The sequence below is a fragment of the Schistocerca nitens genome, chromosome 4 (genome assembly GCF_023898315.1).
Source record: "Schistocerca nitens isolate TAMUIC-IGC-003100 chromosome 4, iqSchNite1.1, whole genome shotgun sequence".
Taxonomy (NCBI): Eukaryota; Metazoa; Arthropoda; class Insecta; order Orthoptera; family Acrididae; genus Schistocerca; species Schistocerca nitens.
This window is the reverse complement of record NC_064617.1, coordinates 766015470-766031406: the sequence shown is the minus strand read 5'-3', so window position 1 is coordinate 766031406 and position 15937 is coordinate 766015470.

Below are 15937 nucleotides of genomic sequence, written 5' to 3'. Positions count from 1 at the left end.
AGTATAATGAAAATATTCATAACACGTCGCGTAACAAAAAGAAACATGCGAATCACGACCGTGATCAAACGAAGAAAATATATGATAACATAAATGTTCTTCGCTGTTATTCAGGACAGGCTCAGATTAGACCTTGCAATTTTTAGTTATAGGAAATCACAAGACGTTACACTTTAGAGATATTTGTTTTGAATGACTTGTATTTACCTTCTCTCTCTCTCCTTTTTACAGCCTTTATACCTTCACATCGATTAAGGAACTTTTCCTTCTCTACCGACCAGTACGAGAACAAAATTCAGACTGAACAAAATGTCTCACATCGAATTATTACATGCTTAACCCTTATCAATCATATATAGTTTCGTAGTAGAAACAATGCTAATTTATTCAGTGCACTAGAAAGTCTTGGATACACAGAGCACAAAAATGAAAATAATAAAATTATAATTAAATTTTTATGTCATGAATACTTCTTTAAATCATGAAAATAAGGTTTGACATCGTCGTAATATTAATTTTCATCGTTGTAGAACTACAGTAACAAGAAGAAATAGTACAACTAATTCCATATTCAACTACAACGACATTAAAAATCAGGTAATCATAAACTAATTCCGCTTATTGGCGACAATTCAAAATTTACAGTGCCAATAGGCTACACGAGCTTGTCGGCTCAGTATCATCAGATTAACTGGGGTTGAATAAATGGCCAGATAGGCCCTCAGAACAACCGTAATTTTAGACCAGACAACAGTGACTAGTACTATTACAGATTAATCACACAGTTAAAGCCAGCCTTAAAATATACACTGTTAAACTCTATAGAATTAAGACAACAAATCTGGGCACACATGAAATTAATTACATTCTTCCGTTAACTAGTACAAATTGAGATGTCCTATTTATTTGTGTCTGTCTACTATTTTAGCTAACACGAATTTTGTACCTCTTCTGCTTAATAAATATCTTTTGGTAATAATTTGAGAGGCCACAGACATGTTTTAGGCACCAAATGGTGTGTGTGTGTGGGAGGGGGGGGGGAGGGGGAGTAAATATTTAATATTATTCTCATACTTCACGTAAACATCGCGCTGTTTTGCTTTGCTGACGTATTTTTGTAGTCCTTTTAGTCTGGAAAAGAAGATTGTGACACTTGAGAAGCATTATATATGTGAAAAATTATTGATTTGATGCTCTCTTGTGTCTTACACTAGAAGTCGTTGATGACGTCATTGATAAGGATGATGACGTCACTGGTGTAATCGATGACGTACATGACAAGGAGTACTTGTGACATCATGTGTAGGCCACCGGTCTGTGTCACGTGATGTCAACGTAAACAAAGTGTGCTGGTGTTTTCATGGTGTTAGTTCTGGTATACCCAGGAGTAGTTGATTAAGTTTCTGGTTGTGGAATCAACGGTCATGAATAATAGTTCACCACTGAAGGAGGAGTCAGTTGCAGTGGGTAGATGCTGGTTACCAAATCGAGCAAGGTGTTTAGTTGTAGGAGCACACGTAGTACTATTGATTACAATATAGCCATCTAATGGGGATGGTCAGAGTTCCCCTCATTGTAGGGTGGATATGTTGCGTTACATCTCTTTCTCAGTCATCAATAACAATACAAACATAACATTACATGGAGCACCGCCCGAGGTGACAGAGTAATTGAAACACTAGAGTCGTACTTGGGAGGAAAGGGATTGATATCTCTGCCCACCCATTCTGATTCAGCGTTTATAGAAATGTTTCTACAGAGAAGCAAATTCAGGGACGTTATCTTGGAACAGATCATGGCCGCTTTCGTGCCCTGTACTTATACCGTGTGAACTCGTGTGCAACGCTATTGAACCTGACGTGAACAAACGGTTAGAATATAACGTGTCCATAAGCAGTAGCTAAATAGCTGTTACAACACAACGAGAAAAGTATCTGACGTCTACCTCAGCGTAGAGGCTCACTTTACTTTAACCACCCATTTACTTTAACTTGTGGTTTCATGGGAGACTATGACCACGGTTTTCATGCCCTTAAATGTTACCCTTACAAGTGAATCTGACTATCTTAAGTTCCGTAGAGGCAAGAACTTTGACCAAGCGCAAAGTAAAATTTAAACGGCGAACTAACAAGTGCTAACCAAGACAAAACTGAAACAATAATCTTAACCATCGACCTGATGAAACTATTCACTATCCATGTGTATGAACTGCATTTTACGTTCAGTGCGCCGGGGCGGGATAGTCGCGCGGGCTGAGGCACCTTGCATTTTGTTCGTAAGTTATTTTAAGTTATATTACGTAGTGTGTAAGCCTAGGGACCGATGACCTCAGCAGTATCCCGTTAACCACGACTGCAGAAAAATAATCGTGAAAAGAAATACATTGCTGTATAACCTGAAAACATACAAAATAAATAAAGTAAATGCAGTGCAAGTGTGTAAGTTAGTAACGAGCACTCCGTAATCCACAACGAAGTCGGCCGAGTATGGCAAAGTCAATGTCGACCTTTTGTCTTCCGGTCACGCGGCCTGCGAACTGATTCTGCCGCCTAGCTTCCCTATCAGCTCACTGTGCCATCAAACGCTCAGTCGACTTGCTAATGAGGAGAACACGGAAAGTCCCATAAACCGATTTCCCAGAAACTCCACTCAGCAGAAGAGAACTCAAAATAAGCGAACACGTACCTCGGCTTATCCGTCCCTATTCAACCGATTCTGACAAAACGATGTTCAACGCTTTTGAGGTTATTTATGTGCGTTTTAGAGAGAAAGCAGTGCTACAGAAGCGATGGGACACAGGCTAGTGCCGCAACTTCACAATTTTGTGTACCGTGTTCGAAATCCGATTGTTATTTTTACTTTCATTGTATTTTTCATATATCTACCCAATTCCGTAGGAGATTACTACACGAATGATTTCCAGTGTATACTGAAATCACGTTATTGTTATTCATCACTGGTGAATGAATTTAAAAAAGAAAGGAGAAAAGAAAAAAATGAATGGAAAAACTATTTGAAATTGTCTTTGATTAAATTTCCTTAGTGTATCTTGATTCATAATTAACTGCAAGCGCCAGTTTACAGGAAAGCGAACCGTTGTAACTGACTTGCTACGAAATAATTGCCAACGCCGGTAATCTTCGGCAGTGTTAATGAAGTTTCTATTCAAGGTGAGATTCATACGAAGGAATGTAGCTGTAGCAAATCTGCCTGCACACGATGTTTATGGTTTTCGGAATTCCTAAGTTTCGAATGTTTCTAAAATTGGTATCGTCTAAGGGAGTGCATCAAATCTGACTGAAGAATAAAAGGAAAAATAGAGTATAAGAATTATGATGAGATAAGAATGAAATATAAGAATATGAGAACGTAAAAGATTGTAACGCCTGAAAGTACCACGCACATACGCACACACACACACACACACACACACACGCGCGCGCGCGCGCGCGGGGTGTTCATTTTACCTGAAGACACTGAAATACCACGAAAACTACACATCCGACCAACAAAAGTTATAATTCCAATTTGTTTGTCTCGTCAGGGGGGACACCAATGATACCACACTCGACCCGCACCCCATCCGTGCATTGGTGGCGGTGGGCAACTTGGAAACCTTCAATGGGAAAATACCATTTTTTATTGCGGATTACGAGTCTATGGCATACGTTTTCTCTGGAGCATTTTCTTCGTTTCGCTATAGATGGCGCTGTAATCGGAGGAACAAAAGTTGGTACACAATCGTAATTTACAGCATGCTTCTCAGTGGCCTTTGAATGTCCAATGCACGTGGGACTCCACATCCATGCTGCAAGGATGGGAGAGGCCTGTATTTCATAACTTCTGATTGGAAACCCCATTCGCAACATTGTATTCCTCCGACATATCGAACAGGGAACTACTCGAGACACCACCATGGCCGTGTAGCGAAAGACGACGTATCGTAACATGCACTACACTGTGACCGGAGATCAAGTATCGTACGGATCACAGTACTTGTGTTTATTGCCTGCGCACCTACCTATCATTTGGAGAACAGAAGTGCGAGTGGACGATGAGTGTTACAACCATAGAAGAAAAAACTGAAATGATCCTCATTTACGGAGAATGTAGCAGAAATGTTGAGGCTGCTGTTGCCTTGTATGCGGAGCGTTTTTCAGGGGAAGCTCACTCTCGTTCATTCTTTTACAAGGTTTTGAGCGCCTTTATGTCTGATGGCAGCGTACAGACCGGCGAAAGGAAACGAAGCAAACGTGTTACAGGAAGAGCTAATGAAATAGTGCACCACAAACCACGGATAAGCGCCCGGCAATTACACCGCGATTCCGGATTGTCCGTTTCACAATGCTGCAACGTCGTAAGTATCATCCATACCATGTGTCGCTGCATCTAGAACTTTATGATGTTGATTTCCACAACCAGGTATTGTTTTGTAGATGGTGACGTCAGCAAATGCAAACGACATCCACGTGTTTGCCGAGGTACTATTTTCCGATCAGTCTAAATTCACAATCCATGATAGCGTTCAACGACATAACATGCATTACTGGTGTAGACAACGTCCTTTGTAGGTTAATGTATGATGTTGCATCGTGGGGAACAAACTCATTGGTCCATATTTTATCGACGGCGCCTTGAACGGACGCAAATGTCAAACGTCTTTGTAACACGAACTACCGGTACTACTGCAGGATATTGCTCTGGACGTTCGACAACGAATATATTTTCAGCTTGACAGTTTTCCAGCGCATCATGCAGCTAAAGTACGGGAGGTATTAGACCGTGTTTACACTAGTCGGTGGATCGGCAGAGGCGACACTATTAATTGGCTCGCTAGGTCGCCGATCTTGACGTCACCGGTTTCTTTCTGTGGGTATGTTTAAAAGATAAGGTGTACCAGCAAGTGCCATCAGGCCGTGAAGACATGGTCGATCGCATCAGAAACGCCTGTGCTGACATTCCCGCAGAAATGCTTCTGGACTGTGTATGGTCGATTGAAAAGACGATCGCTAACTGTATTGAAGTTGGCCGAACTACGTTTGAACACTTACTCCAACTGGAAAAGTAGAGTAACGTTCGCCTCGAGCCACGGCCGTTGAGGAGCGTTGAGTAGCCCCTGTTCGATATATCGGAGGAATACATCGTTTCGATGGGGTTTACAATTAGAAATTAGGAGATACTGGCCTCTCCTACCCTCGCAGCGTGGAGCTGGGGCCCTATGCGCTACTGGATATTCAAGGGCCATTGAGTAGCACGTCGTGAATTACGATTGTGTACCCATTTCTATTCTTCCGATTACAGCAACTTCTGTGGCGAAAAGAAGTAAATGCTTCAGAGAATACGTTGGTCATAGAATCGTAATCGTAATCGTAAACGGTGTTTTCCCATTGAAGATTTCCAAGCTGCTCCCCGCCATTCACGCACGGGATGGGGTGAAGGTTCGAGTGTGGTATCATTGGTGTCCCTCTCCGAGACAACAAATTGGAATTACAACATTATTTTTTAACAGATGTGTCGCGATATTTCAATGTGTTCAGTTAAAATGAACACCCTGAATTTTACATCATAAATGCATCACACTTTTTGTGAAATTCAGTTTTAATTTTACATTTTATGTAACGCCCCTATATCCCGTAACTTGATAAGAAAAATTGGTGAAGTAAACTTTTTCGAACACGGATAGATATGAAAAAATAAAATAAAATAAATTAATACAACAATCGGATTTCGAACACGAGATGCAACAGTGAGAGACACAACGCTAGCCACTATGCCACCAGTTGAGTTGAACCTAGGCGTGCTAAACGACATCTACATTACATCGAAAACTTCGACTGTCGTTTTCTCAGAAACCGTCGAGTATCTACGAATAAGCCCAAAAACGTGTTGGCCTATTTTGGCTCCTCTTCCGCCGAGCGAAATTTCTGAGAATCGGCTTACCGCACTTGGTGTGTTCTCCTCATAGGGAATAACTCATAGTGTGCATCCAGAGATGTCGTATCCCAATAGATGTACAAGTGCCTAAAGATTTCTGAGACAGACAGGTGCCCATCAACGTGTGAGCAAGCGCGCGATATGAAAGATTTCTAAGAAAGAAAAGAAAAGAAAAAGACACCTTTCAAGCATGTCACTACATTACACGAGAGACCAAGAAGATGAATCAAAACGTTCTTCGTCCAGTTCATGTATACATATTTGTACACTGGGATGTCCCTTAGCTATGTGTAATTTTCTGAAAGTAAGTAAGTTTGGTTCTCCAACCACCCACTTTTGCTCCAATTGACAAAAAACCACCTACGAAAAATGTTATGTAAATCTAACAAAATAAGGGGACCCTCAAGCACCTCAGCCGTTTGAAACCATTTTGACTATTATTACTGAAAAATTCAATTAAAAAAAAACATGGAAAACTTGGAAAATACTAATTTTATTCTCTATAATGCACTCATTTTAAGTTTGTGAAACTTTTTTACTTACAAGACTGATTTTGCAACATTCATTTCCGTAGAATCAAAGGATTATTTGATTGAATGAACACTGAACTTTATTTATTCCTAACAGAAGATTTAGTAGGAGCTGGGTATTTCTTAAAGTCTAAATTGTTTTTCAGTTTCGTCTTTTGTGAGAGTACTGAATTAATCTAACATCTCTCTCTGCAATATTATTCACAACACTCACGTCCTCAAGTTTTGAATTGCACTTTTGTAATGAGATTCAACTTTCCACGTTGAAGTGCCTTTGTGAAACAGATCAGTATTGATAGAAAACCTCGTGAATAAACTTATCGCAAAAGGTGCTACAAAAGATAGGAAGTCAATACTAGTAAAAGAAGAAAATCATTATTCTGTATACTGGACGGTTTTACTTCATTTTATTTTATTTTACTCATTACTTTTTTTTCTGATACGTAAATAACTCGGGCTATATTAGCCTTACTGCATCAATATCCAGATAATTTATCAGTTGACTCATGAATATGAAATCATGATAAGGTGCTTTAATTGCTTCTGTCGTCAGAAATCAGGCCCCGACATAAGTGTATGCAAGAAAAATAAACAGTCTTGTTAATGAGGTCTTCTCCACAACAGATAAATGAAACTGGTCTTGGAAGGTATATAACTTGAAGGCACATATGGACTTTGCTATCCACACAGAGTGAGTTACATCTCCTGGGATGGAAAACGATATTCCATTCTTTGGAGTGGCGCCAAGAACTATCACCGTTAGCAGTTCTCGGTAATAATCTCGAGGTTGCTTCTGCACAGAAAGTTGATTTTCAAGAAATCCGAGAATAATAGACTGTGCATCATTAGGTACGTCACTGCCACCAGTTATGTAAGCTTCCTTGTCGATTTTTATCAAGTTACAATAAATTTCTTGAAAAGTTACATGTCTGGGACAGATGTTGGCCCCACCAGTGAGGCGGAACAAGTCCTCAACACCAATAAAAAATATAATCACAGCAAGGGAGATGTAACAGGTCACGACTGAACAGTCTTTCTAGATTTGTGCAGCTACCATTTACTTCACCTTCATTTCTTGCTGTCGTATCACAGTAAAGTGTCTGAAGTTTGTCAGCTACACCCCTCCATTCTACTGCTTGGCAAACAGTCAAGGCTTGATCTTCTCCAGGTGGTGTTGAGATTTCAGGGACTCCCAACAATTGTTCGTTGCCTTGAAGATTTACAATACTGCCGGTCTATCTATCTTTTCAACACCTTATAAGATTTGGTATATATTACAATATTAGGATTAAAGAATTAGTACAGGGTTATTAAAATAATTATCTCTAATCATGAGACTTTATTTAATAATGTTAATAGCAATAATGAGAATCTGTGAGCAAAATGCACACAGCAAAAATTCGAAACTCCGTTATTGACAAGAGTCGTCTTTTAATTGCCCGATTGAACTAAAATCTTACACAAGTAGTTTTTTGGTTGACTGAAACAAAATAGGTTGGGGGGCGGGGGGGGGGGGGGGGGAATGGGGGGCTGGAGCTGAATTTTTATGAAGTTGAAAAATACGGAACACCCTAATCTATACACAGCAGGCAAAACTATTCACATTGGTGGCGTTGTATCGTTGTCCTCAATAGGTCCGGAACTTTTCCTTAATCGGTCCGGTTGGACATTTCTTACAGTCAAGAGACAAACCGTCACAATGCGAAATACAGTGCACATTGTTACGGGATAGTTGTCCATATGCCGAACGCTGCGTTACTGATGATGTCTTCACCGCGATATTCCGCCTAGGAACGAAGCCTTTTGTTGTACGATGAAGCAATATCGGTCAGAGTTTCAGTTTAGCAGCGGCCCGAATATATTCATTTGCTCTCCGCTATGAATTTATTCAACTGAGTACGGTCTTCAAAGTTACTTGTGTAAGTTTCATTCTAGTGTATTCGGATGAATATTTATGAAGTACCTGTTCCACGGATTAGAAATTCTGGTCACTCGTTGCTTTCTGTTACTCTTTCACATGGTGTCCTGTTGGATCTAGGTGCATCTTGACGAATCACTTACTAAGAAACAGCACGTTACGTCGTTGCATGTTATAAGTGACTACGTACGTTTAGCATGAATTGTAGCTTTTTATGCAATGTAGTCGACCTGAAATACACCGGCTGCAACTGCTTTTGCAAGTATCATAGACACGATGTAGAATATTACCGAAAGCGACCTGCGAAATGAGGATTACTTATGTAGGCAGGAGGAGAACTGGTTCATAACTTGCAGCAGATTTCTGTTCTCTGTCGAAGTCGTCATCTGTCTATACGCTTCGCCGCTGGTCGGGAACCTCGTCTTTGACATCAAACTAACTGAGAAATCGTATATAACAAGTAAGGACGTTTCGTTTCATCTCGTCACTTTGATCTCGAGCCCAGAGCATGTCGATTTTTTTTCGAGAGAGCTACCGAGAAAAGGCGAGGCTGTGTAGTAATTGAAATTTACACCCTCTGATTAAACAATTTGAGGGATATATCTAAGAGCGGAGGTTATGGTAGTTTGTGTAGCAAGTAATAGCTATGAATTAGTAACAGCGGTCCTGTTCGCATTACATAGTTAAGCAGGGACTGCAGTGCACTTTGCATACAACCCCCCGTCACTTCCATCCTTTCCTAGTCTATTAGTGAATGACTTGAAAGACGAACCACTGTTGATAAGCATCCGGGTGAACTCAAATCTCTGTATCTCTGTACTCTACTCCAAGAAAGAGAATGCTTAAAATGTGCTTATTCGAGAGATACTTCAGTATTGCTACTCACAAGTGAACAGTGTCAGGCGTAAATAAACAACGTTGGTGGAACTTGGCGATTATGCAGAGGGGTTAAAATAATGCAGCACGCATTTTTTCATTTGTGCCCAGTTTCACTTTAAAGCTGTAAAACACGCACTGAAAGGACATTCGGAATACCGAGATTACAGGAAATATCTTCGAAACCATAATATACAAAAAAGTGTTTCACATGAGTTGAAACGTAATTAAGTCATAATCAACTTTTGTAATAATTTCAAATTCTCGAAAATACCTCACCACCGTAAATTAATTTTGAAATATAAAAGCTTACGTTACAACATAAATGAAAGAAAAACTTCCGCGCCACATCCACCCATGTGTAACAAATCTGATGGCTGAAATACCAGTTTTGGAAAATAAGCTGTACACTATGTGCTGTTGGAGTATTTTCAATGTACGTAATTAAACTATACAAAATTTCATTCTTTTCTTAATAATATGTTTTACTTTTAGAGTTTTGTGTTTTACATTGTTACTTTACGTTTTAAATTCATGACTTTTTCTGTTTCTAGTGTACCGTTTCATATTGCGTATTTCGTTAACCAAAATATAAGTAACCCATTATTATGATACGAAATAATTGCAGTATTGAAAAACTATACAAAATGCTTGAAAATTAATTTTTAACACAAAGTGCATAAAATGAACGAAATTTCTTCACGTAATACGCAAGACGAACAACACAATATAAAACAAAATTCAGCTGGATTCGCAATCCTTTAAATATCCTGGTTTCTATCAGGCATATTTCTGTACATTGGAAAACATTGACGAAGAGAACTGATTATGTACTAGTTACTGCAGCTTAATTATATTATTTCTCATGTGGAGATTGATATAATCATTCGCCAGAACTTCCAACATCGAAAGCTGCAACGTCCGACTGCTGTACTGTATGTCGAGTCTTTTGGGATCATCAGACGACTACATTCCTTGTCCGCACATATAACGCTTGAAAAGATTTTTTGATACAGATCACCCCTGTTTTCATAGTTTTAAAGGAAACGAGTTCGGGGGGGGGGGGGGGGTTGTATCTAGGATTCGAGAAACTCTTTTTGAAGCTCCATATGTTCCTGTGACGGCGTCGAAATCTGGTAAATCAACGTCTGACCATCTCAAAAGATATCTGACAGAACTTTAGTTTCGCAGTGTGGGAGAAATTCCCGTATTATTGTGAGATTCTTGGGTTGGTCAGCGTGAAAGAACTGTTTTGAGCGTTCTGCCTAAGGAAAAGGAACTTGCTCATCTGGTGGTCTCAAAAGGCTTGACGGGACAGTCACAGTCGTTGGACGTCCGAGGAGAGTTCAGTACGTAATGCAACACATTTTTTTCTGAAAGCACGTTGGTTTTCTTCATGATTCCAATACACAGTATTATTCCCGACTCTTTAGGCTACAAGGACACAAAACTCTATTTTTCAACATAATCTCTGTTCGATGCGACGGCCGAACGCCATTTTGCTGTTAGGGCGTGCATGCCTGCTTGATATCACTCTACTGGTCGACGTCGGAGCCAACGTCTTGCTACATTGATAACCTCCACATCATCTATGTACAGCTTCTTGCGGAGTGCATCCCTCATGTGCCAAATTAGTTGATCTTTACAGTCTTCTGTAAGGCGACTAGCAATCCAACGGGCATACAGCTTTGAGTGCCCCAACTGGTGGACGAGTGTGTCAGCAGTACCAACATCCGGTTGTGCATCGAGTTTTTCAGTGCGGCCCTTCGACCACCTCGAATGACAATGTCCACACTTTCCACCACTGTGGGAGTCACAGTTGTGTGCGTCCTGTCGGCTCGCGGTAGATAGGACAGGTTAGCGCGATCTTGTTACGACAATGACTGAAGCCTCGCCCAACTACTCATCGTGCTTTTGTTTACCGCCAGGTCTCCGTAGGCATTCTGTTTGCGTCTATGAACACCTGCGATGCTCTGGTCTTCAGCGAAAAGGAACTCATTGAGAGCTCTCTGCTTGGAATGAAGCTTCGTTACAGACGTTGTTTTGGAGGCTACCTATATCGCAGCTATCTATCGGACCTTCAAGAAATTACAGGGGCTGAAGCGTAAATATTCCACAATGCACCACAACAAACTCTGTATTTCTTCAACGGACATTGGCCAAGAAACAAAGTGTTACGTTACTAATTGAACGCCCTTGTATTTGGCATTCGATGTTGGAAGAACTTTGTCAGAAGATTTTCATATCTTTTTCTGGCGAATAATTATGATGTGAAGCTCCACTTGAGAAACAATATAATCAAGCTGCAGTCACTAGCAACTAATCAGTTCTCTTCGCCAATGTTTTAAAATGTACAGAAATATGCCTGATAGAAACCAGGATATTTAGAGTTTTCCCCACCACAATATGCGGATCCTGCTGAATTTTGTTTTATATTGTGTTGACCGTCGTGCGTATAACGTGAAGAAATTTCGTTCATTTTATGCGCATGATGTTAAAACGAGTTAACGTTTAAAGCATTTTTGTACAGTTTATCAATAATGTAATATTTTGTATCATAATTAAGTGTCACTTACTATTCTCAGCTAACTATATATACATATGTGAAACGGTGAACTAAAAACAAAAAGAACATGAATTTAAAATACAAACTACAATTTAAAACGTAAAACCAAAATAATTAGAAAAATAATAAATGTTTAGATATTTCAAATAGGTATGTTGAAAATACTCTGGCAGCAATTTCGTGTACAGATTATTTTAGAAAAACGGTATTTGAGAAACCAACTTTGTTACACATGGATGGATGTGACATGAAAGCTTCTTTCATTTAGGATGTAGCCAAATTTTATATTTTCCAAATTAATAAATAATGGTGCAGTATTTTGAAGAGTTTACGATTACTGCAAAATATAATTAAGAAGTTTTCAAAACGTTAATTACATTTCAGCTTTTATATGAAACATCTTTTCGTTGTATATTGGTTTCGAAGACATTCCCTCTAACCTTAATTTGCATAATGTCCTTTCGGAGTAAATATTACCCCTTTAAAGTGCAATTTGCAGAAATGAAAAAAAATACTTTTTGCGTTACTTTGAGCCCTCTACCCACCTGCCAGGCTTCATCGAGATAATTTATGTATACCACGGAGTGTTCTCTTGTCAGCTTGGGACACTTACTAGGTAGTACTATTAGAGAAAGTAGAGAGCCAAAGCAGGGTTGCGTGTTTCGTCATGCAACCGTATAAAACGAGGAAATCGTCACAGATATCTAACTCGAGTCCAAATAATACAAGAGAGCCGTTGTGCTTCACTGTATAGTGTACAGTGAAAATTCTGAGACCGTACGTTCTTCGAACAGGCAGCCAATATAATATGTTAGTTCACGCGGAAGATTTAGTAAAATCGTGCTTCCTGCTCACATTTCGTCACTGCAAGGGGACAGTGGAAGTCACAGTAGCACGCAAAGTACGCACTTTCACATGAATAGATGTCTCGCGAAGAACAGATGGAGATGAGCATTGTATACAGTAACACCCTCTTGTGGTATTTTCTTCATTGCGCGACAGAGTGGAACTTACATGAACCTGGGCTCCGGTATCTACCGTCTTCTGGGTCTCACGAACAAAGCAAGCTGAGTTTTACACAGCCTTATTTGCGGAATACATGTTTGCTATGGAGCAAGTTGACGTTCTCTAGAAAGGTCTTAAGATGTGGGCATACAACATGTTCAAAACTTCTGCAACATTTTGACATAAGCGGTCTGATCGGCAGCCCGCATTGAAAACGAAAGAGATCTGCGCATTCTTCCAGTCGCTTGGAAAGCTTCACAGTTTCACTGCCCTACGATAGACTACTGCTAGAGTGGGATAGAGTTCTTTCAAATACTTAATGTAGAATTTTATATATAGCCAAGCAAGCCCTGTTGCCTTTCCTCTGTTAATGTGACATTACGCTCAGTTAGCATTACGTTTTTCTCACAATTACCAGTAGCCACAGTTGACATCTAAGTGAGCTACAGTCTTATAGTAACCATCATATTGTTCCCACTTTGCCTCTAATTATATTCATTTGTCATTACAATTGATTAATGGCACCGTACATATTTTTTCTTCTGTGTATGTTTTACTAAATACTGTTGCAGGATATTCATATTCCATCAAAAATTTTTTTTTCGTAAAAAAAGATATTCCCATTGAAAGAACAACTCAAGAATGGAAAGTAACCACGGATGATTGAAGCATACCCAACTCTCTTTTGGTTCCCTTTTTAGGTACTCGACGTCGACGTCTGCTCGTAGATACGTATCGTCGGTAGGTTTTCCGGCTTTACTTGCCGACGTGACAGCGACGACCCTCCGATGAGGTGCGGTCCTTGGGTTTCGCTATTACTGCGAGTCTTGTAAATATCGCTTTTATTTAGTAATTTGCCCGGCTAAAACTCTCCCCTTCTATGATTAAGACAGCCTGCGCCATCTTTCTGAGGGAGTGGGGACGTCAAAGAGACAAAAATTCATATTAAACAGTCAGTAACACACGTAAACGTTGACTTCAGTTAGCGTGTTAGTTAATGCCTACGCTTTCCGCTAGATAGTGCTGACTTACTGCTGAATAGCTTTGGTTCCGTAAAACCTTCACTGATTAGTACATCTTCATCATTACTCTTCAATTCACATTTAAGTGCTTGGCAGAGGGTTCATCGAACCACAATCATACTATCTCTCCACCATTCCACTCCCGAACAGCGCGCGGGAAAGACGAACACTTAAACCTTTCTGTTCGAGCTCTGATTTCTCTTATTTTATTTTGATGATCATTCCTACCTATGTAGGTTGGGCTCAACAAAATATTTTCGCATTCGGAAGAGAAAGTTGGTGACTGAAATTTCGTAAACAGATCTCGCCGCGACGAACAACGTCTTTGCTTTAATGACTTCCATCCCAACACGCGTATCATATCTGCCACACTCTCTCCCCTATTACGTGATAATGCACAACGAGCTGCCCTTTTTTGCACCCTTTCGATGTCCTCCGTCAATCCCACCTGGTAAGGATCCCACACCGCGCAGCAATAGTCTAACAGAGGACGAACGAGTGTAGTGTAAGCTGTCTCTTTAGTGGACTTGCATCTTTTAAGTGTCCTGCCAATGAAATGAAACCTTTGGCTCGCCTTCCCCACAATATTATCTATGTGGTCTTTCCAACTGAAGTTGTTCGTTATTTTAACACCCAGGTACTTAGTTGAATTGACAGCCTTGAGAATTGTGCTATTTATCGAGTAATCGAATTCCAACGGATTTCTTCTGGAACTCATATGGATCACCTCACACTAGTACTAGGTAAATGAAATAGGTACAACACTCTTATATTTCACTTTCAATCTATATTCAAGGATTAAGATGGTGATGGATGATGGTCTATTTAAAAGGTTCTTAGCTTGGAGGAATCTAAATAGTCTTCAAATGCCGATATGCACGCGCTCTACTTCCAGATTCGCAACTAACGGCACACGACACTTTCAAAAGTCCACACGTTAATATCTGAATACCGGTACCTCTGAATTCACTCGTATCAGCAGATAATTTGAGTTTCTGTCGTCTATATGTCCGTAAAGTTCCAATCTAGCACTAAAGTCTTAAAAGCCCCTTAATACTCCGTTGCTAGTAACAGTCAGAGATCGTAAACTACATCACTTTTAATCTCCGTAATATTCTAACAGTTTATCGTGAATCTTAACACGATAAAGTCCAATCTAATTATTGTCTTGCTGACTGACACGGGTTACCCCCCCCCCCCCCCCCGGCCTTTAACGAAACAACCAAGGAAAAAATGGCGGCAATAATGACGATCAGGCCTTTTTATAGGTTTTTCATCACAAGAGTTTAACGTCACTGCCTTCTCCTTGACGGAGCTTCCGTGGCTTTGCTGTACTTAGACGTTAAACTACTTGCTGATATAATTTTGATCTGTAATTACCGAACTATGATTCTACACTATTTTCCCCTCTAAAAATTCTATTCTTAATTTTAAATTGTTCTTTCTATAACTTTCTGTAAACTGAACCGAGGTGTTACATGATGCCCACATCATTTAGACCTGAACAAATACTGGAGTTCAACCTCACGCTAACGGTGACTTCATTCGAAATATAGTACATGCTTGCGATCCAACAGCTCGAATGGTATTATTAACTGAACGTCATATATGTTCCGGTAAGTGATCGGGTCACCGATTTTGAACACCACAGCCACAAGCAACTCTACTCTATTCGATTGACAGAAAACCGACGGGTTGCGTCCAAATTACAAGGATGATCAGATTTTAACGGGGAACGCTTCAGCACTTACCAAATCACTAATTACAATGCAATATTTTCACTACTCTAATTAGGTAAAGAGTATGACATAGTATAGTAACAACACAAAGGTGGTGTTATTCAAATACTTGTGTTAATTTCAATGTGCGATTATACTAGTTGAGACGGTGTAAGTACTAATTTTAGTCTATGTGATAATAGGGACAAAATAAAATGGCTGAAAGAGAGTGACAAGACGCATGTTACTGTAATTGATTTAATAAGGTTGCAGGCAGATACTACAATCATGGACCCGAAACCATGGCAACGTTTGACTCAGTCATCAAACTGAATCTTACGTAATACCTCACACACTGTACACAACAG